The sequence below is a fragment of the Panthera pardus genome, unplaced genomic scaffold (assembly GCF_024362965.1).
Source record: "Panthera pardus isolate Hobbes unplaced genomic scaffold, ASM2436296v1 HiC_scaffold_14, whole genome shotgun sequence".
NCBI lineage: Eukaryota > Metazoa > Chordata > Mammalia > Carnivora > Felidae > Panthera > Panthera pardus.
In genome coordinates this window covers 3,885,423-3,909,688 of record NW_026526699.1, presented here as the reverse complement: position 1 = coordinate 3,909,688, position 24,266 = coordinate 3,885,423, and the positions used below count along the sequence as shown (strand labels likewise).

The window sequence follows — 24,266 nt, the reverse complement described above, 5'->3', positions numbered from 1 at the left end:
CTGGAGGTGAGCGGTGGGTGTTGTCTTGAGGCTGTGGGGGACTCGGAGCGGCAGGTAGGGTGGACCTGGACTGGGGGCGGGGCCAGGGAGGAGCGCAGGTGCGCTAGGTGGGGCGGGGCGGGGCCGGAGAGGAGCTTAAGGTGAACCTGAGCGGGAGCGCGCCAGGAGCGGAGGTCAGGTGGGCTGGGCGGGCCTGGGGTGGGGGCGGGGCCAGGGGCGGAACGGGGTGGGCGGGACCCCAGCCGGGGGCGGGAGCGCCGGGATCCGAAGCTCCGTGACTGAGTTGTTGGGGGTAGGGCCAGCCGAGCGCGAGCCGGGGTGGATCGGGGAGGACCGGCCGGGGCAGGGCGCGGACACTGGGGACGCGAAGTGCGCTCCCAGGGCGCCGCTGGGTCGAGGTAAGGCAGGAGCTGGTGGCTGTCGCGCAGGCGCTCGGGAGATTGCCCCTGATTTGCAGGCGTTTCCAGAGTAGGGAGCCCGAACCTGGAGTTAGGCGACCCGGCGACAGGGCTGGCCGCCCCGGGAGCGGGTCCCCAGCCCGGACGGGCAGATCCCGCTGGGAGCGGTGGGGCGCGGGGCGCTAGCCTGGCTAGTCCTGAGATTCCCGGGTGCCGCCCCGGAGTAGGGAAGGGGGCGTGCCCAAGGGGAAAGAAAGTTCCTTTGCTTGTCCCCGCCCCCCCGCCCCGTCCCCAGGTCAGGCTGAGGTTCTGCGGCTGGGAGTGCCGGCCCTTAAAAACGGGGCCTGCTCTGCCCCAGCTTCGTCCATCAGGGAGGACAGATGACGGAGCGAACCGTCCCCTAGTGGGGCTCCACCGCCCCTCTGCGCGAACTGCGCGTCCGGAGATTCAGGACCAGGGAACCCAGCGTTTTGCGCCCCCTTGTCCCCAACCGAGGGGTCCCAAGCGCCGATCATGGCCCACGAAGGAAGGCACGCCCACAGTGCTTGTCTCTTGCCAGAAATCTGGGATCTCTCCGCGGGCACCTGAGGTTGATTTCAGAGCAATTTGGGGTTTCAGGTAGAGACTGAGGGACTCAGGGGCAGGCGTCTGGGGGAGGTGGGTGCGAGTTCTCCTGGACAGAACTGAACTGCCCCCTCTCCGTAGCAGAACGGCACAGACTCGTGGAGCGGAGGGAAGTTAGCCGGCACGTAGCACAGCGCCTAGAAAGTTCCAGAGGAGATCAGCTGGTATTATCTTGCTAGTTTTATTCTGCGCACGTGGCGTCGGGGTGGTCTGGTGGATTCGGCAACTGCAGGGCGGGCGGCGAGAGGACGGAGGGGAGGTTCTGCCTCTGGGTCCTGGGAGCTGTCGGCACCTGAGTCCTCCCTGCAGGACACAGGCTCCTGGGGAGTCTCGAGGTCGGGTCAAGTGCCGAGGAGAATGGTGCCCACGTTGAGCTGAAGTGTCTGCAGGTCCGCACCTCTGAGCGCGGGGGGGTGGGGGTGGGGCAGGTGGCTAACCCCGCTCTGCAGGTGCACAGCCTCTGCTCCTCGCGCGCGGCCCCTCGGTTCCCTGTCCCAGGATGAGCTGACTCCCGAAAGGCAAGGGCACAGCCTAACAACCGCTTCCTCCCGTGAGCCCTTCCGCCTAGTTTCCTCCCGTGAGCCTTTCCGCCTAACGCCGGCCTCTAAACGCACCGGAAGGGGCATTGCTAAGTGACATTGAAGTCGGTTGTGCTTCCCGGAAGTCACTGCGCATAGCCGGAAATTCCCTGGAAACCGCCCTTCTCTGAAGCTGCAGGTTCTCAGACAGCCCAGCGACGCCCCGTTTTTCACAAACATCCTCTCTGCTGTTTGAAATACATCCCCCCCCCCCTTTTCCCCCTGGGTGAAGGCGTTTTTCTTCTCTGTGAACTTGACTAGGCAAAATAGATCCCCTGGGTCAATGCGGAAGGCTGGTGGGTCGGGGAACAGTGAAGGAGCTTGAGCTCTTTTGGGTGGTGGGTCCTGAGGTCCTGGGGAAGGCTGGCTTTGGAGCAGGAGCAGGGACGAGAGGAGGAAAGCATGGGTCCTCGGACGAGCTGTTCAGCCAGGGCAGGGCTGGTAAAATGCAGTCAATTTGCTGCCTGGAGGTGCACCAAGAGGGGCAGGTGGCTGGAGAGGAAGGCCCACAAGAGTCGGGGAAGGTGGGCACGGGAGCCCCACGGACCCTGATGGACACCTGAGGCCTCGGGGGGCGGGGGGGGGGGGTTTGCTGAAATCCATTCTCCTTTCCCTCCCTCACTGTACAAACCCTGATAGCTCAGCACAGTGATTACTGTATTTTCTCACTTCTTTGCATAAGATAGATGTGACCCTATGAGCGACCTATGTGTCAGCGTTTGTGGTGCCTGAAAGTTTCTTGATGTGTTTTTAATGGAAGGAGGGGTGCCTTCCTGTTTTCTGGTGGCCAGAGCATGGATGTAATGGCTGGAGCCCCAACATCTATCTTGGACCACGAGGTGACCTCAAGAATGGAAGCTTCACACAGTAGAGCACCAAGAGGGCTGTCCGGGTCTCCCATGCCAGCCCTGGGCTGGCCGCCTCTATGTGTCACTGCCTTGACCGAGAAATACATTTGTTTTTGATTTAAGGCACTGCACTGTGTGTGTGTGTGGGGGGGGGGGTTGTCCTCTGTGATTCACCGCTGAACTTGTGTCATAAACCACGAAAAAAACCCTCAAACCCTCTAGAGGAAGTGTTTGGAGGGTTTTAAGCCAAGGGATAACATGAGTTATTTCATTTTTTTTTTTTAAAGGCTCGCTGTGGCTGCTTATAGAGATTAGGCAGGAAGCTTCCAACGTGAGAAGTAGGGCAGTGGGGTTGAGGGCTCTGGCTATCCAGCAGAAGACAACAGTTGGATTCGCTGATGGCGACTAGTGTAGGTGACACTTGGGCTGGATTTAAGCTCCGTGTACTTTGGTTTGTGGAACGTATGGATTTTTTTTTAATTAGCTTTTTGGAGAAATAATTTATGTGTGGCAAAGCACACCCATGCTCAATGCGTAGTTTGAATCATTTAAATAAATATACATACTTATGTAACAGTCAAGATATAGAGGGACGCCTGGGTGGCTCTGTTGGTTAAGTCTCTGACTCTTGATTATAGCTCAGGTCATGGTCTCGCTGTTGGTGAGTTTGAGCCCTGCACTGACAGTGCAGTGCCTGCTTGGGATTCTCTCTCTCTCCCTCCCTCTCTGTCTCTCAAAGTACATACATAAACTTTTAAGATCTAGCACATTCCAAAAAAAAAAAAAAAAAAAGATCTAGAACATTCATCACCCACCCTAGTTGTTGTTTTGTTTTGTTTTTCATTACAAACTGGATTTGTCCTTTCTAGAATATCCTATCCGTGTTTTCATGCACCGTGATGGGTCTGGTTTCTTGCAAATGCTCATGAGATTCGTGCATGAGTACATGACTCTGTGGTTTAGTCCTTTTTTTTTTTTATTGCTGAGCGGTATTTTATTGCCGGGATGGGATATACGTCCACTTGTCTATTTCCTCACGTGTTGGTTGACACTGGGATTGTTTCCAGGCTTTGACTATCGTCAACAAAGCTGCTGCCAACATTCAGGGGCCCGTCTCTGTGCTAAGAGCAGGATTTCTGGGGAAGCCTTTAAACTGGGCTTCGTCTCCTCACTCCAAGAAGGCAGCACAGGAGAGCACAGGCAGGGGAGGGGCAGAGAGAGAAGGAGAGAGAATCCCCAGTCCCAACAGCACAGAGCCTGATGCAGGGCTCGAACCCACGAACTTTGAGATCATGACCAGAGGTCAAGAGTCGGACACTTAATGGACTGCACTTTGATTTTTTTTTTGCTTTTTGGTTTCATTTTTGGAAGGTCCCCAAGAGGGTCTGGGAGTGAATTCCTTTGGGGCAGGTGGCCAATCTTGCCCAAAGATTTTTTTGGAGTAAGGCTTTTTGCATCCGCAGCCCCAAGGCTGAGAGGCCCACTTGGGGCAGAGATTCAGATTCCTCAGCCTGACTTATCCAACCATGGAGAAGACCTGAGAACGGAAAAGGTCCCCTGTGCGACCTGAGGCATGGTGGCTCAGCGAAACTGAAGTCTGAGCGACAGAGGAGGAAATAACAATCCACCCAAATGCACCACGAATTCTCATCGAACAAATAACACTGTAAACACACGTGTGGCTTCCAACTTTCCACAGAGATAATTATATATGGACCTTGTGATTTGTTGGCACTTCCCAGAAGGAATGTGACATTTCAAAGAGAATGAAGTTCAGAATGTATATCGCTCGTTGGTAAACTGTTTGGTGACCTGCCTCAGTTTCCAAGGGTTCCGTTAATAATTTCATCTTTTTTTTTTAATTTTTTTTAACGTTTATTTTTGAGACAGAGAGAGACAGAGCATGAATGGGGGAGGGTCAGAGAGAGGGAGACACAGAATCCGAAATAGGCTCCAGGCTCTGAGCTGTCAGCACAGAGCCCGACACAGGGCTCGAACTCACGGACCGTGAGATCACGACCTGAGCCGAAGTCGGACGCTTAACCGACTGAGCCACCCAGGCGCCCCAATAATTTCATCTTTTGTCTTTTTCCTCCTTTCTGCTTTCATGGTGGAGAACCAAGAGGTCACCATTCGATGGACAGAGACTTCACACACCACAGCCATGTGTACCTGGGACCCTTCATGTAAGATGCATGGAAACTTAGATCAGGGGTCCTTTTCTTAGATCGGGGGTGGGAAAACCACAGCTGTGGGCCCAACCCGGCCCATCCTCTCTTTTGTAAATGAAGTTTTATTGAAACACAGCCACACACTTGCATCTAGTATCTTCTACAGCTGCTTTCCTGCTGTGTGGTTATGACAGAGCCTGAACGTGCTTTTCCTTCTTTTTCAACCCTTAAAGGACTTGGGTTCTACGGTGCTAGGCACACAGTAAGTGCTGATGAGTACTTGTTTAATGAGAGAGTCCGTGAGTGTGTAAGTACGGGAGGAATTGGCCAGAACACCACCCGTGGGGTTGTGCAGTGAGGGCTCTGTTCTTGCCGACCCCAACACCTGCGGTCTGGGGCTGTGTTCTGTCTGCCTTAGAAGATCTCTTCCAGTGAGGAAGAGGTGACTGAGGTCCAGTGGTCAAAACTTTCTAAGTAGATAGCCACTGGTTAAGAACTAGATCATTCCAAACTCAATATTCTCATTCTCAGTCCCGACGCTCCATCACGATCACTGAGGAAGGATTTCCTTATGCAACCTTGTTATATACCCAGGGGCTTTTGGAAACCTGCACACTCCTAATGAACATCCCCTAAGCCTCAGTTGCAAAACCAGGGAGAAGGCACGAGACATGTGTCTTATTTACGATGACGTCAGCTGCAGTTAGGAGAAAGCCACCCGAAAGTGGCTGACGTGGTAGGACTTAATACCCTTTCGTAACAAAACTTCCGGAGGTGGTTGGTCCGTTGGTTTGTGAATCCAGTGGGGCAGCGGTGTCATCCAGAATGTTTCTATTTTTCCACTCCACGATACCCAGGCCACTGGCTGTCATTCTCCAACTTTGTTTCCTCATGATCACAAGACAGCTGCAGCTCCTCCAGGGATCACAAACTCACCCAGCTCACCCAAAGGCGGGAAGGGAGATGTTTCTTGTCTTGTCTGTCTCTGCCAGGGAGCACCACCTTTCCACAAACCCTCCATTGGTCTTCCCCTCAGATCCCAGCTGATCCCCAGTGGGTCCTGGCTTCAGAGGGTTTGGTCAGGTGCATATTTGACGTTTTTAGGATTCACAGTTGGGAGCGTTGGGAGCAGGCCTTGTTGCCAAGGATGAGGTATGAGATAGCGACGGCTGGAGAGGTAGCCAGTGGTCTTCCTCTCTCTCCGGAGGCTGTATCTGTTTGGTTCTGTGTTTTGCACTGGGACCCTGTGCGTTCGTGTCCCCACTGGAAGACTCCCTCTGGGTTGCCGTGGCGTCGGTCAGGTGGCTTTGTCCACTGGCTGCCGTTTGGTGCTGTGCCAATGCAACTCAAGCAGAAAGGGGACTCGGGCTCCTCATGTGGATGGAGACGTGCAGGGGGGCGGGGACCAGGGACGTCAGGGTGCAGGTGTCCAAGCAGCGTCCTTAGCAGCCTGTCTCCTGTCTCTCCTCTGGGTTGGCATCGTCTCCAGCAGGATCTTCCCTCCTGGTGGCGAGTTGGCCACCAGCAGCTCCCAATGTCCGTCCCGCCATTGTGGTCACTTCGGGGAGGACACCGTTCTTCCCTGTCTGGTCCGCTGGCTCTGTTTGGCTTGTCTTGCATCACGGACCCACCGGAACCCATCACTGTGGCCAGCCTGCCTGAACGACACAGGCTTGGAGGACGGGAGGCATTCCGGGGGGTGCAAGCTGTGGGAGGCCAGAAACGAGAGAGGCCAGGCTGTCACCATAGTCTTTCTGTTCCAGGTACTGTGCCTCAGGAGTACCCATGAGATTTTCTGTCTCTACGCCCTCAGGAAATACTGTCTGGGCACATAATGATAACGTCTGTGGATTTTGCATAGGGCATATATTTTCTTCAACTATTCGATCAAGTAGTGATGTTTTCAAACCCCAAGAACAACACAGATGGTGTTTGTCACATTTGGGAGGATAATTTTGGATTCTTTTTAGAAAAGACTGGAAAGATTGCGTGAGAAAAAAAGGCATTATACAACCAGAGTTACATCATTAGGAGAAGTTCTCACATGTCCTGCCTCTTTCTCCCCTTTTCCTCTTTTTGCCTTGCTGGCAGTGCTAGAAATGCAGAAATGTTTGCTTTGGGATGACAGTGTGTGCCTGTCTAACACCCCTGTAAAACCCATTCCATAATATTAATAAAAATTGCTTCTTTTAGCCCCTTTGTCGAATTATGCTATCAAATGAGATGTTAAATGCAGGCTCATGGGATGTGTTTGATGGCTGACAAAGTGAATATATGAATATATTCCTAAAAAAAAGAAAAAACCATCCTGCAGAAGCTGTAATCTCTGAATTGTGACAACCTTGGGTAGAATCGTCGTAATAGAATGTAACACGCAAACTGCCTGAAATGCTGTGATAAGAATTTGAAAAGCTGTTAAATGCAAAGACCCAATGCACAGGGTTAGAAAGGCAGAAGAAGTCTTCATTTAAAATATTTTAATGAACACTCATGGTGAGGAAATGTGAGTAAATGAAGATGAAAACCACACGATTATGCAGAAAAATAAGCAAAAACATAACGAAAAATTAGCGATAAAAAAATAAGTGTTCCAACAGCTAATGCCGAGGAAATGGAAGTCAGCTAACGGATTCCTTGCATGGGAACTCGATCCCTCCAGATAGTTCCCTTAAGTGAACATTGCTGTACTCGTTTCCTGTGTGCACTTGGGTGTACCTAGCGATGACGTTCCTGGGTCGAAGCATCTGTGCATCTGTAGAGCTGACCCACAGATGCACAGACCAGCCAGCATCACAAGAGATGCTTACGATTCACTTATGCCACCTGCTTGGGGTGATGTGTTATTCAGCGATAGCTAACTGACACCCCTTCCTGGAGCTCTGCCTTCTCTTCGGTCATTTGACCTTTCACTACATACGCAAAATGTTTTAGAAACCGTTTACAGATCACATCATACTGTTTTCTAGCTTCGTTAGTGTATGATTTAAACCCACGTCACTAACGGCTTGGGAGACATAAAAAGGCTCAAGTCAAATTCTAAGGATGGAAACCACAGTGAGGGGGATGTTCATTGGGTGGCGTTAATGGCAAAATAGATACTGGCCGGGGCGCCTAGGTCGCTTGGTTGGTGAAGTGTCCGACTGTGGCTCAGGTCACGATCTCACAATTCGTGAGTTTGAGCCCCGCGTCAGGCTCTGTGCTGATAGCTCGGAGCCTGGAGCCTGCTTGAGATTCTCTGTGTGTGTGTGTCTCTCTCTATCCCTCCTCCACTCGCACTCTGTCTGTCTCTCTCTCTCTCTCTCTCTCTCTCTCTCTCTCTCAAAAATAAATAAACATTAAAAAAAATTTTAAAAAGATACTAGTAAATTTGAACACATGGCGATAAAAAGTATTGAAAATAAAGCAGAAAACATGTGTATGTATACAATGTTTTCTAGACGTGTACTTATTACATATATATTTATTTTACATATATATTTATACACATGCACTTTTTCGGTTTTATTTGGGTATATACACACACACATGTATATGTGTGAGTGTGTGCATATATATGTAAATGTTCTGTATATAAACCGAGTTATGCAACTCTGGAGAACTTCCTGAATAAGACTACTTCTAGTTCAGTCGTGCTTTCTTTCTCTGTACGAAAGGCACGGATAACCGTAGCTCACCATCAACAGCTTGTGTAATCCAAACTGGATGTCCCATGATGGTGGGGATTCTTTCTGGAGCTACCTGCAGCCCTTTGTCCAAGATCCAGTGCCCTTTGTTGATGAACTAACTAGCTAAAGTTAGGAGTGGAATGACTGTTTCACAATTGGGTTTTTCCTCAATAAGGCTACTTGACCCCCCATGACGATCTCAGGAGTGTCATGTTCCTCCTGCCTTAAAGATAGTAAGGTAAGAACTCAGGTCTTCTGTATTGAGAATGGCAGGACGTAATCGAATTATTAACGTGAGTTAAAGAAAGCATCCATCTGATAGCTCTTTCAAGCCTACTCTGACCCAGAAGAGTCACCTCACATCTTACTTGGGTAACAAGTGGGTCTTCATTGGTGGAAGAATATTTCTTAAATGTATATTCACAATCCACCAATATTCATGACACTTGTAGTCTGAGTGGCTGCCTTTGCTCATCAGTGTTGCCATCACGGGGATAGATGGTGATGGGGTGAGTTTCTAATATGATGGGCATCTCAGAACCCTGTTTCCTCTCCCTTTTGGTTTTTTTTTTATTTTTTTTAAATTAAAAAAAATTTTTTAAATTTATTTTTGAGAGAGAGAGAGAGACAGAGCATGAATGGGGGAGGGTCAGAGAGAGAGGGAGCCACAGAATCCAAAGCAGGCCCAGGCTCTGAGCTGTCAGCACAGAGCCTGACGCGGGGCTTGAACCCACGGACCGTGAGATCATGACCTGAGCCAAAGTCGGACGCTTAACCGAATGAGCCACCCAGGCGTCCCGATAAACACTCTTTAATACTCATTCATTAAAATGTCCCAGTGTAAAAATTGTACATATTTAAGGTGTACAACATGGGTACGTATTATATATACATTATACGTATTATATTTCTAGCGACTGGTTACTACAGTTGAGCTAATTGACACATCTCCTGATGTCATTACCAGTTTTGCACGTGTGCTGAGGCCATCTGCAATCTACCCTCTTGGAAAACTTCCAGTATTCAATGCAGTGTTACTAACCATAGCTACACATTAGATCTCTAGGCTTATTCATCTTTGAGGTACTGAATGGGTCAGGAGCTAGATTTGACTTCCTTTGTATGTGCCGTATCTGCTTTAGATACTGGAGTCAAATTTTCTTGTAAGCTCAGATACCGTATTTTGTGATACTAATGCATCTTTGAGTTTTGACCCTTTTTAATACCCTTCTGCAGCCAACTTACCGTGTGGACACATGCCACCCATAAAGCCTGTGTTCCTCACAGGCCTGATATGTTGGTGTTACTTAGTCATTGTGTGTTGAACTAAAAGCGTTGTGCTGTTTATAATCAGCAACAGTCGGAGTATATGTCAGTTGTCATTTTGCTGTGTGACCTCAAGTTCACCAGCAGTGTTGCTGGGGCACTACTGTGTTCTTGTAGGAGGCAGTCCATTGCCCTGAGTGTGGTCCTGGGCATCAGATTATCAAGTTCAGTACCAGACAAGACCGCGAAAGTGTTGGCTCAATGCACCCAATTAGTAATATGTCTCAAGGGCATAGTGTAATTACTTATTTTTCTAAATAACACAGACGCGTGCTGACTTAATTACAATAGTTTCACTGGGAAATAGGATCGTGGTAACTTCCAAGTTAGTATATCTCATTAATGAGATTTGCTAACTCTTATTGGCATTTCTGTGAAATGCCTTTATGTTTCAAACCATTTTCTAAATTGTTAATGTCATCTGTAGAAGAAAAAACATTTCCAGATTTTCTTCTGGAGGTGAAATCTGTGTGCCCCAGAAGAGCCTCAGTGCCGAACCATCTGAGTAGCAAAACTTTACTGAGCAAACAAAACAAAGCAAGAAATAAGTATAATCTTTCCCAGGACTGTTATCTGCAAAACATCACCATTCAGTTTGACATCCACCATTAAACATCCATAGGAAAGGATTTTGTTTTTTCACCAGGAGTCTGGAAAGCAGAACCTACCAATAGCCAAGAGTCTTAAATTTGAGACCTAGCTCTGCCCCTGGGAATGTCCATGACCTTAGACAAGTGACTTCATTGCTCTTCTCCAGCTTGTTCACTTGTAAGGGCCATTCATTTATTGAGTAACCACTATGTGCCAAGCACTGTGCTACACGTTAAGAAAACAGCAGCTCACGTGGAAGGCGAGATTCCTAATTTCTAGGACATTAGATTCTAGCAGAAAAGACAACAGACACACAGATGAATAAATACACGAGTAATTAAGCCAAGGATAATTTGATGATGCCAAAGAATCAGATAATGTAATTGAAGCAGCCTGGAGGAAGCCAGGTGGCTTTGGGAGGAAGGTCAGGAAAAGCTTCTCTTGAGTGGCAACTTGGATAGCAAGGAGTCAGCTACAAAAATTTTGGAGCAAGAACATAGCAGGCAGACAAAGTGGCAGAATTCCCTGAGGTGGATACTTACTGATTGTTAAAAACATCTTCAGCCATAAATGGCAATCATTTCTGCTCTTTCCACTTCCAAACAGTGAGCAGTGGCCAGTGGCATCTGGGTTCTTTACTGTCAGTGGCTGCATCTAATCGCCCTTATTTAACCGGGCTTTACCTTTCACTCAAGGTATCTCGTCATTCACTGAATATGTCGAGCTAATTACGTGTGTCTCTGACCCCTCCCCAGATTCCTGGAACTTATTTCCACCATCCCCAGTCTAGTCTACCCTCTCTTCCTTGCTAGCTTCCCGGTGTGACCAGCCAGTTGACAGGAAAGCATGGAGGACCAAGAAAGTCCTGCTGCTCAGACATCGTGGATTGTTATATGTAGATGCACTCTGGTCACCAGCAGGTGTCTGGAAAACATCCGGTTTAAATTTTGTCATTCATCTAGTATTTGCAGCAAGGTATGACCATGAAATGCCACAGCACTTCTCGAATGCTCCCGGCATCTTCTGGAAGATGACTAGAACAAGGCAGACAATGCCTAGATCAAACACTGGTCAGGTGAAGCGTTGGCTCTGATGGAATGCAGGAAGTGATGGGAGATCTTCCTGGTATCTAGACATACATCCACCAGTGACTATGCCCTTTTCAACTTAGTGCACTCCTAAGCAGTCAGCTAGAATGAGTCATGGTGTCTGGTTGGTATCACTCCGTACCAGGTGCCAGCAGGTCCATGATTTAAAAAAAAAAATGCTTCAGTGGCAACACAGTTACTATGGGGTGACTTTGAAAAAGGGAATTTAACCTTGTGTTCCCCTTAAAATAGGAGTCTGTAACAGAATCTACTCTGCAGGGTTGTAAGATTCTGACGTGGCATGCCACGTGGTGAATACAGCCACAACAGAGGACACCTGTGGTCATCACCAATGTCATTGTCATCATGCATGTCCGTTGTCACCTCCACTGGTGCCTTGCAGTAAAGCATTCTATGACCGCCCTATTTAAAATAACAACCCTTGTCCTCACTCTTTATCCCTTCCTCCTCTTTATGCATCTATTTTTCTTCTTTGCATTTATTACCATCTCACATGTTGTCTACTTACTTGATTAACGGTCTGTTTTGCTCTAAAAAAAAAATAAGCTGCACGATCATAGGGACCCTCGTTTTCCTCTAGGAAGTGCTAGTGTCCAGGCAAGTGCTTGGCATCCAGGTGGTTCTCAGTAAGTCTTGGCTGATTAAACAAAGCAATCTCATCCCAAGTTGTTGAACCATGTAGCAATGCGGCTATGGTCGAGCTTTACAGACTGGCCGTGGGTTGGGTCAATAATGCAAAGAATTTTTAGCTCTTCTCAGCATGTCCTCGGTTGCAGAATGAGTTGAAAAGGAATTTGGATCATTATTTTAGACTGCCATCTCATGGACAAGCCAGGTTCCATCTTTTTCTATTTATAGCACTATATGGAAAGTCCTTCCGATGTGCTAAGCGCTCTGTAGATAGAATGCATTACGTCATTGCATGACAAGACGTAGAGTGTCATATTGTGACATCAGGGCAGCCTACCACCTCCTTGGTCTCTGCTGAGCTCAGATTAAACAGAAACCCAGTAGGCACGGGCAGGGGAGATGTAGCCTTTGTGAAGTAATGCACTTCCTCTCTTCCACACAAAGGGGGATGTTAGGGATCACCTAGAATCTTTAATTCCACTCAGGAGCTGACAAATCATCACTGAAAATGGAAAAGGAGCAGGCAAGTGATGGATGGAAGCCTTGGTATGCGAATCACTAATCTGTGTCCTAAAGACGGTGATTAATCAAAATCCCAAGCAATTAAAAATAATACTAAGTTTCTGGGCTTAATTTAATAATCATTAAATTGCTGAATTTTGCCTGGTCATGGATTCTCATTTGGAAGCCTCCTGTCTTACTTGCTTCAATCTGTGAAATATACTGTCTTCTTAAGCCTGAGTTTATTTTCTTATAAATGACCTTATTAGAAGGCAACAAAAATGAAATAAGCCTAATTAATTTAACTTTTAAAAAGTCATATTTTCGTGGAGTAACTGAGTATTTTCTAACACACTCACACTAATTTGTTTCTGTTGTGTGCATCACAAGTATTAAGTGACTGGGTTCGTGTTCCCATAGTGGATTAATACTTGTGTTTTAATGGAAAACGGAGTTAATCAGAAAATTCCCTCTAGCAGCAAAGGGATGTGTAGGTCACAGGAGACTGTCTTTGTAGATAATTAAAGTTCAAGTTTAGCTTTTTTTTTTTTTCTCCTGGAAATGTCTGATTGGATCATTTTTAATTTACAGTAAATATCGGAAGTCCTGGTAGCCAGATTTCCATTGTCTTTTTCCTCTTCTGTTTGCATGGGGGGCCTTGTGGGCTTGTGGCTTTGTTAGGCAACCTGAGGCACACTATCAACGATAGTGCTGGTAATTATATAGAGCCTGACGGTGTTCCGTATATATGAGACATCGTGGAATATTTGTAGTGGATGGGGCACTGTGATAAGGGCTTCATGGGGCCATCCAGCCTTTCCAGTACCTATTTTATGGATGGATAAACTGAGGCACCGAAAGATGAAGTTACACAGGCTGAGAATTAGGAAGTGGCGGAGCTAGGGTTTATACTCGCGATAATAAACCATTATAAACATTTACTGTGAGTCGGCACAGTAGGGATAGGTAGAGAATGGCTGTTTGATAAAACCCCAAGCAGCAAAATTCAGACTCCCTGACTAAAAGAGAAAAGAACACCTTCTTTCCAGATGGGTGCTCTGGGATTCCAGGTAGAAGTTGTTTTTGAGTTGGTGCCTTGTGGCCACTCGGTCTAGTGCCTCATTGTGTCCTTGGGTCTGGATGCTCAAGGGCTGTGCCCCGCGTCAGGGGCACACAGACAGATACACGTCAGAGAGCCTCTCTAGCAGGAGCTCGGCCACCCCACAGATGCTGGAGAGAAAGTCAGTGAATAATGTCTTTACGGCTCCGCTATTCTCTGTGGCAGCGTGGACGGAGGTCTCCCCCAGGCGCTCACAGACACCACCGTCAGCGTCTGGTCACTTACAGTAGCAATCCCAGTAGCAATCAGTAGCAATCCCAGTAGAAAGAGAAGCAATACAGTAGCAATCCCAGTAGCAATCAGTAGCAATCCCAGTAGAAAGAGAAGCAATACAGTAGCAATCCCAGGAGAAAGAGAAGGTTCAGAAGGTTCCCACCAACGGCCCATAATGCAGGATTGGCTCCTTTGCTGTAAGGACATGACTGTGACATTTGGAAAAAGCTGAATGAAGTTTGACTCTTAAATATCAGTAATGTGTGGGTGTGAAGATGTTGATGGCTGTCGTGAGGCTTTGGTGGTTTTGTTCTTGGTGTAGGAAATGCACACTTCAGTTGCTTAAAGGGTTGAGGCATTAGATTGGCAATTTGCTCTTGTTCAGTTCAGGGGAAAAATAATTTCTTTTTTTTAAGTTAATTGTTTAAATTGAGACAGACAGAGACAGCGCGAGTGGAGAAGGGGCAGAGACAGAGGGAGAGAGAGAACCCCAAGCAGACTCGAGCGCAGAGCCGGACATGGGGCGTGAACCCATGAAACCATAGGATTGTGACCTGAGCTGAAACCAAGAGTCGGATGCTTAACCCACTGAGCCACCCATGCATCCCGAATTTCTTGCACTATACTTGTAACTGTTGTGTGACTTCGTGATTGTTTCAAACTTAAAAAAAAAGATATATTAAAATTACTCATTTATTTTCCCTCCAACATCTGTGAGGTGGCTGAGTTGGAGATGCTCTCCTTCACACGCATCTGTCCTTGTCCCCCTGTCACCAGTGGGCTAGCACAGCCACACTCTTCTCCAGGCGTTGTCAGAGGCCCACAGGAGCCCAGCAGAGCAACAAGAACACCAATGGTTTCCTTTTCTTTCTTTCTTTCTTTCTTTTTTTTAAATGAGGTAATACATGATAGAAATGACCGTGGATGTACTGAGAAATCTGAGACTCAGATGTGGATCCCCAATACTTATGTCTCTTTCTTTTGGCCAAAGCAAGGCTCATGGTTGAATTCCAAGTCAAAAGGGCCTTTTGATGGGACGAACTGGCATCTTCCCACGACAGCAGGTGTAAAAGTGGAGGCTAATGATGCAATCCATCATAGTGCTATAAATAGAAAGAGATGGGGTGCACGGGTATCTGGAGAGATGGCCACCACCCCCGTCCAACACTTCCAGGGGAAAAGCTCATTAAATGAGGTAAGTGTGCTCAAGGCCCAGCACAAGTTTGATCCTTACTTAGCAACTAATATGTCAGTTCCTTTATTTTAATAACTCCCGACCACCAAAATGCATATTTCTTTCAACAGATGTTGGACCAAGAAGAAGGTCTGAAAACATATCTTAATTCTCCCTATACCTTTCCTTGTGATGATGAGAAGAAATTAATTTTTGTGTGTGTCCGTGCCAAGCAGATGGTTGGAGTTAAATGTCCCTGGAGCATGATGGTGTTGTTTGCATCATTAATTAAACTTTACTCAATATTGCTCTCATAAATCTTGAGTGTAGCATACGTGCAAGGTGGCTTAGCTCTGGTTTTGAGATTCGGTGACGGAAACGTGCCATAATCTGCCTACCTTCTAATGCAACCACAATGCGTTTGAGTTAGGATTTGGAGACGGTGGGTAATAAAAATGGAGTGGAGACATATGATGATACGAGCCTGTTTTTAAAGAGTAAAAGAAGAAAGGAATAGTATTTGAAAATAGTTATAAAAATCGATAGCTTGATAATGGAAGCCTAGACGCCAGCGGAGACATCTCCCTTTTGATGCCACTGCTGTTTATAGCTCGATTTTCTCACACCGGCCCAGCGGATAGAAAGGGATCTGAGAATTCAGTCTAATGACCTGCCCCGTTTTAGGACTTGAAAACGATTTGTATGGAACATAATAAAATGTAATCTTCTTCTTCAGCCAAATTTATAGTTGTTGGTGGATGGGAGCTTATCCTACGTGGAGGGCTGAGTGTATTTCAAAAGGCAAGATCTGCCCACTTAACCATGGGACTTGGGAAACCGTGACTCTAGCTCCAATTTCCTGCTTGGTCTCTCAAAAACCACTGCAACCCCGTGCGGATGCTAATTTATGGCCTGATGGCCTGATCCCCATAGTGTCCATTGAGTTTTTTTTTTTTTTAATTTTTTTAACGTTTATTTATTTTTGAGACAGAGAGAGACAGAGCATGAATGGGGGAGGGTCAGAGAGAGAGGGAGGCACAGAATCCGAAACGGGCTCCAGGCTCCGAGCTGTCAGCACAGAGCCCAACGCGGGGCTCGAACTCACGGACCGTGAGATCATGACCTGAGCCGAAGTCGGACGCTTAACCGACTGAGCCACCCAGGCGCCCCCATTGAGTTTTGAGTCAACCGTGAATTCACAGCCAACTTTTTAGAATTATATACATGTGTGTATATACACACACACACACACATATGTCATTTATATTAACAAATATAAATGATATATTATGTATATACATTTATCTAAATATATATGTGTATATAAATTATATATGATGTGGGAAACAAAGGCAAAATTAAACAAAGTAAGTTTCCCTACTACGGCCCATTGACAAGTCCTGAAAACAGGTAGAATGATCTTCCTCTAGGAGCTCAGCTGCCTTAATGACGACACTTTGCTAGGAGCAAAAGACAATCTTAGCTCAACGTTATCCTGGCCTCCAGGATCCCATGAGTCTACTTTATCATATAAAAATCCCTCTGGAAACTTCCTTTATCTCCACACCCCAAAATATATGTTAGCAATCATCCTCCAAGCATATGGCCCCCTGATATACATCTGAAGGATGTCATGGCTGAGGGTTTACTAAACAGGGACAAATGACCTTTTCCTAACAATGGCTAGCCCCCCCCCCCAGGGTCCTGGAAACCTTGTTTCCAAGATTCCTTGAAGACATGTGCTGTCCCTAACCCCCTCCCAGCTTGAAAGTATATAATCAGTCACCCCTCACAACCCCTGTCACGGGCCCTGTCCCCGTGCTTTAATAAAGCCACCTTTTTGTACCAAAGACATCTCAAGAATTCCTTGGCTATTGGCTCTGAACCCCAGCATTTCCACATTAACATAAATTTAGAATTACATGTATATCTTAGTAATTATATGGAAGTATTTGTAGTTCTATAGAACATATATATATGTATATAGCTATCATTTACAGGTGGCTGACTGTATCATAAAATGTTTTAAATGTAAAAAATGATCTTCCAATTTAAAAAATTTTGTCAGGAGAAAACTGAGCCACCGAGATAGTGAAATAATGCAATTATTCTGATTTATGGGGTATATTGTCTATCTCACCCAATCCAATCTCTTGCCTTCTGAGAGAGAATTCTGAAAAATTATTTTGCTAAAATAAGTAACTCTTCTAGTTCACCTGATTTATGTTTCTCAATAAAACCCATATATTTTTTCTACTAGGACCTGAATTTATTATTTCTTTTATTGAGGCAAAATTTATTTGCGGGTCTTAAATTTGCTCAGCTTAAGTTAGTATTGGTCAGATGCTGAACACTGGGTGAAAATTCAAACCCGATCATCGGGGCATCCTGGATTTTTAATTTGTTTCTGTTCAAAGCGAGTGTGACAGTAACTTGCTCTCATGGATTTATGTTGAGTGGGGAGTTGGGATAGCAGTTTTGTGCTGGTGGAGACCAGGGCTGATCCTTGGGAAGAATCCAGAATGATCGATGCTTGCTTGAGAGTGGAGGGGCGGGTTTTCTGAGCCCACTCCGGGAGAAACAGCCCACATTAAAGCAAACAAATGGAAAGGGAAATCTCTTTCTGTGAAACAGGGACAGAAGGAAGAGAGAAGTCTAAAGACAGCTGTCGAGGTGGCAACGGATCCAAGTCTGAAAGACAAACGGAGTGGCGCAAAGTGACAAGAAAGGCAGAGGAACCTTCCTGACGGCCAGCGGCTCCCAGTTGTAGAGTGTGGAGCCCATGGTTTAGGACAGCGCTCAGCTCCCTCCCCACAGCCCTGTAATTTCCTTCAGCACATTTGTCAGAACTATGATCTGCCAATTCAGAGAGAGTGATGGCAGCTCAGTCTTCTGTCTCCAGCATCCCTTCCAAGGCTCCTCTTTAAACTTATATCAGCCTGTTCTTTCCTGCATCCTCCAAATATGGCTTCCCGGCTCTTAGAGGGTGCATGAGACACATCTGGTGTTGGCAGCCATTGTGGGAATTCCTCTTTCCAAACCCACCGCCCCTCTTGTGATGCAGGCTAGGGCTTAAGCTTGAGGCAGAGGGTGTTGACGCCCACCCTTCTGGCTTTAGACTTGGCTGGGGTCTGTTCACTGTTTTTGAGTGTGAAACACTCTCTCCAGGGACCTGCAGGGGATGTGACCCTAGAGGCCAGGGACTTGCTGGAGGCATGTTAAGTCTTAGGGATGGAGCTATATCATTTGCTCAGCTGCTGTGGGAGCATTTACTGTGACAGGGCACAGGATGGTTCTTGACAGAAGGAGGGGACTCCTTGTCCTAAAATGCTGACTACCTCTGTCTGCTCTCTGAGGAGAGGAAAGACTGAAATGACTTAGCCTGTGATTTTGCTTGTTTTTTTTTTAATGGAATCTATAGTCACTATGGACTGAATCGTGTTCCCCTCTCCCCAAATCCGTAGGTTGAAATCCTGACTCCCAATATGACTGTATTTGATGATAGTGCCTATGGGGAGGTAATTGAGATGAACTCATAGGGCAGAGTCCCAGCTGATAGAATTATAAGGAGAGACACCAGGGTATGTGCATTCTCTCTCTCTCTCTCTCTCTCTCTCTCTCTCTCTCTCTCTCTCCCCGCTCTCTATGTCAGAACTTGGGAAGAAGGCAGCCCTCTACAATCCAGGAAGTGGGCCTCACCTGGACCTTGAGCTTGGACTGCCACTCCAGAACTGTGAGAAATACAATTCTGATGTTGAAGCTGCCCAGTCTGTGGTGTTTTGTTATAATAATCAGAACAGACTAAGATACTCAGAAAGGACATGTCTGAATAGATAGCTGGAACCTATGTCTGTGAGAAAGAGGTACGTCCTTTGGTAGGTCAGATTCAGTCTCTAGGCCTGTGTTCCCAACTTTCACATGAAAGGATCAGACCAGTGGTTAATCAGTCCATTCATCCATCTATCCACCCCTCTACCCACCCATCCATCCATCCATCCATCCATCCATCCAACCACCAAGACATCCATACATCCATCCATCCATCCATCCACCCACCCACCCATCCATCCATCCAACCACCAAGACATCCATCCATCCATCCATCCAACCACCCACACATCCATCCATCCATTCATCCATCTACTTTCTCTATAGATCACATTTAGTCCCCAGTACATACTGGTCAGAGTTGTTTACTGAGTATACTGACTATTGTATACTGCATATAGCAGAAATTCTGACTCTAATTAGTTTTAATTAGTTTTCAATAGATGTTTATGGTGATCAAGAACAATAAAGGTTTACATTAGGTACTATGATTAGTTCCTGTTTATTAGAACAAGAAATAGGTTCTTCTATCTTCAAAAGTTATCTTTGATTAACTCTTACCTCATAAGCGTTTGTAGGTCTGAATCCCAAAGTAAATTTATAGGTATTTGTTTGAGTCTGTCACCCGACCAGAGCCTGGATTATGGCTGTCGGTTTCCAGAATAAACCTGGGGCAAGTTGGCCTTGATGCTTTTGCGTAAACTAGAGTGAGCAGCGCCCTTTGTAAGCACTGAGGACATGGGGTCCCTGCAGAGTGGGGGCCACACTGCCATCGTGCCCCACGCTAGCCATCTGCCCACATCTGTGCCTCCTTATAGCACAGGAATGCCAACAAGCATCTCTTCAGCTGCACTGCCACGGTGGCCACATAACAGCGTTTATATGTGAAGTCATTTCTTAGCCCACACTCAGAAACAAAGAAATACAAAATGATTGATCCCAGGGAGCAGATGGGAGCCAGCTAAATGTAAAAGAAGAGGGAGAACAAACTAGAAAGGTATTCGGTTCAATTGACCCGCATCTTTTCAGGACAACCTTCACAGATGTGCAGTTTCTTAAGGTGAATTGGAAAAAATGGACCCAGATCAACAAGCCCATAAGAAAAACGGCTGTTCGTCAGCCGGGTATAGAATTCTGGGTGATTCTGGGGCGAGAACAGGACATGCCAAATTCTTAAAGGTTCTGCCACGATCTCTAATATTTATGACCCACTTCAAAAGCAGCTACTGCGGCCACACGCGTCACAGGCTGGGTGACCGCAGTTGTTCTGTGTTGTTAGTGGTGAGTGAGAAGGGGAGACAGGTGAGTGAGAATGTCCCAGACGGTGACGTTCTCATTGAAGACATAATCCTGTCACTGTGGATAGGAGGACTGGCGATTCACCATGATGTGGAGTCCTGACTACCAAGGCCATCAGTGCTATAAAATAATGGAAATATAAGATAGAAATATAATTATCAGGTATAATATAAACATAACATAATATTAAAGAATAAAATGCTTAGCCTATAGTAAGCAAATGAAAATTAATAATACAGGTCCATTTTAGGTCTGTATGCTTTAAACACACACACATACACACACACACGCAGGAAGAGAGAGAGGAGAAGGGAGAGAGTTCAAAAGTTTACCAGGAACCAGCCATGAGCACCAACCAGTTCTGGGCATGCGGTCCGGCCGTGACCGTGCCTGCGGCTGCCAGGGACACAGGGGGGAGTGGTTGCTACACCTGTTCCTGCACAGTATGGTCCTGATTCTAGCACTTTTCATGGCTGTTATTTTACTTCCTCTCAAGACGACATTTTCTTATTTTTTAATGTTTTTATTTATTTTTGAGACACACACACACACACACACACACACACAGAGTGTGAGTGGAGGAGGGGCAGAGAGAGGGAGACACAGAATCCGAAACAGGCTCCGGGCTCCGAGCTGTCTGCACAGAGCCCGACGCGGGGCTCGAAATCACGAACCGTGAGATCAGGACCTGAGCCGAAGTCGGACGCTCAACCGACTGAGCCCCCCAGGAGCCCCCAAATCTCCTTTCGAGAGCTCCTTAGAGGCGTGGGCAGTGATGGGTAGGTGACAGCTTGTAGGCAAAACATATGTGTGCCTCCATCAGCCAACGCCCCTTTGTGTTTTGGTTATGACTTCAGTTTTTATTTTAAAAGATGCTTATTCTGGAAAAGTCAAGCAGCACAGACGCTTGGCAACAACAAAGAAAAAAATCACCTCAAACCCCAAGATCCTAAATTCTGCATTCTCCATCTCGGAAGACTGTGATTTCTTCAGTCCTCACCCCACAGGGTGGCTATAAATGGATCCCCGAATGAATGGGGATAATGTGCTATAAAAACGCACCAGCACCCTGCATGCTGTTTTTGTAAAAATGTGCCAAATTTATTTTCACTTATTTAACAGGAGAGGAAGGATCCAAACGAACGCTGATGAACTCCAAACCTTTCCTCCTTGGAAAGATGGATCGGGCCTTTTGTGATGAGGCCTCAGAGGTCACAGAGTGTAACTTCTACCGGAACCACACGTCTGCCCAAGATCAAGGACGGGAAACCAGGCCCACGCCGCGGGATAACGAGAGCCCTGTGTCACAGTGAGGTTATGTGGACGGCGTCCTTGCAGGCATTTTTGGTAAATGCAATCCATAGTGGGTCTCACCCCGCATCTGAGGCGCACGCTTATAACACTAATACCCTCGAGGGAAGTAGCCTGTTCAATATGAGGCAGAAGAAAACTGTCGGGTTTTTAACTGGGAGCAGGAAAACTTGGAAGGAGCTCGGGCAACTTGGCTGCATTTCCTGGTCTCCCCGGAGCCATCGTCTCTGTCTCTGGAAAATATTTACCTTCGGCCGAGGAGGCGGCTCAGTCGTGGACGGGGATGGTGAGGTCCCCACCTCTCTCTCGGAGGGAGGACGGATTTCAGAGGGAGCCGGTAACCCCGCTCGGCAATGAGCTGCCCGGGCCGTAGGAAACCTAATGGGACAGAACACAGTCTAATTTTCTGGGAGAGCCGCGCAGCCTCCCTGCGAGTTTGCATCCAATAAGAGTTCCCATCTGGGGCTCCCTCGCGGGCCGTTCGAAACTCCCGTGTAAGAGGCAGCTCTGTACAACCAGGCTCGCCTTGGCTCGGGGATGGGCTGCGTCTGGGCAGGTGAGGCTGCCTGCTCGTGAGATGCTGGGGCCGCCCTGACGTTGCTGTCCCGCTGACTTGCCAAGGAGGGAAGGCACCGGCTGCCCCAAACAGGGTCCCGCACGGTCGGCGGAGGTCTCTGCTACAAGGTGATGCAGGATTGCTGCAGAGACAGCGAGGGGCCAACATTAAATAGATACAGACTCCCGCCCAGACCCGCCTGGCCAAAAGGATGACAATATTGGGGATTCTCGTTACTAACACACGGCTTGAGAAACGACGCATGGCCACCGCGGGACAGATTGGCTTCCGGACGCACTCTTTCGTGTTCTTTGCTTAGTTCCTTTATTACCTGTGTTTATTGTCTAGTAAATGGTTTGAAATTAGAAAAAAAAAATCCCGAGAAAGGACAACGTTACAATAGGATAAATCCTTCGAAGCGAATGTAGATCAACAAAGTCAACACTGGAAATTTGCTTTTCCAAACGACACCGGGGCTGAAATGGACTTGAACCCAAGCGTCTCCAGACCCAAGGTCAACGTTGCCTCCTCTGCCTCCTGTTGAATCTGTGATGAACCCACGTGCTTAATTGTCAGTCAGCGGCATTCCAAAGGTCCTGGGGAAGATATCCTGCCACTGAGATGTCCCCCGGGATTGGGCATGATCACTGATGGAGAGACTCCTCTCTGTGCCTGCCCCAGGCTCATGGGAACCAACCGGTATATCACTCCTTCTGGCTCAGTCCATGACCCTGAGTCCGTCCGTGACCCTGAGTCCAAATCCACTTGGAGAGAGATGGAGACAGAAAAGGAGACAGTGCAAAGTCCTAGATTCTCAGAACACTGAGGATCCCCCAGTGGGATGAGCAAACTCTGATGTGGTCAATGCCTCCCTGGGACTTTGCAGCAGGAATACTGATGAAGATGGAAAATTGTATGCTTACAGCCACTGGAAATATTTTGAGCCAGGCTGCGACGTTTAAATTGAATGCGATCTCTAAACATAGCACATCGATGTCCCCAAACCAAAGCGGCCCCATCTGTAGCAGAAACAGCAACTTCTACTTAATGACGCTTAAGCAGGAGCACTGCCAGAATGAGCCTGCCTCGAGCGCACAGCCACTCCGTCACTGGATGCTTCCAAACGCTGCAAGCAGAGGGTGGCCGAGGTGAGCAGCAGACCCTCCAGCCTGGGGTGATGTCTGGAAACCCGGCTGTTCGATCCTGAATGGAGACATCTGGTCCAGTGTTAGCTTGATCATTACCTGTCCCCAGGCAGGGCAGTTTGAAGAGGTAGATATGCCAGAGGACGGGCGGGAGGAGATGCACCAGACCACCGTGCGTACAGACAGTGCTCCTGATGTGGGCAGACCTGGGTTCGAATCCCTGCGTTACCGCTGTGCGACCTTGGCCAAATCTCCGAGCCTCTCTGAGCCTCTGTTTCCCCAGCTGCCAAGTGGAGGTGACTGTGCTGGGAGAGTAAAGAGGGAGCAGAGCCCTGCGTGTAGTCAACACGAGATAGTAAGAGTTACAGCAGCACCAGCTGTAAGATCTGGTAAAAGTGAATCCACATTATCCTCTGGGAAAAACTAACTGAATCCCAGACGCTGCGGCCTCGTGCAGATGCGACAGTGCCCCCTCCAGGGCTCGTCGTGATGATCGCTCACCTGGTGAACAGGTGCCGATGGGGACGCTGAGGCTCGGAGCTGAAATGACTTGCCAAGGTCAGATGGCGACACGAGCATCCGCTTTCCGGCTGCTCTATGGTTCCCTGCACCCCAGCCGGCACTCTGTACCCCTCCTTGTCCTCCAAATGTCCCCCCCCACCCCAGCAATAGCAATTCAAAGGCTGAGAGTTCACAGACTGTCTGATTGGGATGGAGACCATCTAAGCAATTGGACCCCCCTAGTCCTGGGTCATTATCTTGCTCTTCCCGGAGTTGGGGGTGGATTTGCTGACCTTCACTCAGCCAGCCAGGAGCTGAACGGCCAGATCACTCACTTCGCCAGAGTCCTGGCTCTTTCCTGCATCACATTTGCCTCCCAGTGGGGAGGAGGGCGACCTCTGTTAGGAGGTCTTTGCTGTGTTTAGTGCCACGGACAGTTGTCCTCAGGGGCAGGACGCACACCTCACTGTCAGTGGCTGAGCTCTGTCATCTCACACGAGGAACAATTAGGCATCGTTTGGACAGAAGCCGTTTGCATTTTCTCCAGAAGGCTTATTCTCATTTTACTGCCAGTATATTCAGTTCTCTCCTCCCAGGCGGTGACTCATGGCTCTGTCGTTTCTATGTGAGTTCCAGCTGGAAGGACATCACTTGTAGCTCTCGTGACAAACGGCCAAC

The 24,266-nt window shown here is 47.7% G+C and overlaps 1 long non-coding RNA gene across 1 annotated transcript; it reads left to right on the top strand.

The window, feature by feature from the left end:
• The first annotated feature begins 248 nt into the window (after positions 1 to 248).
• LOC109277782 (uncharacterized) lies at positions 249 to 23,209 on the top strand. Its single transcript, XR_002085329.2, has 3 exons — positions 249 to 398; positions 4,565 to 4,634; positions 21,198 to 23,209. It is a non-coding gene; the product is annotated as an uncharacterized LOC109277782 (long non-coding RNA).
• The last annotated feature ends 1,057 nt before the right edge of the window (positions 23,210 to 24,266 follow it).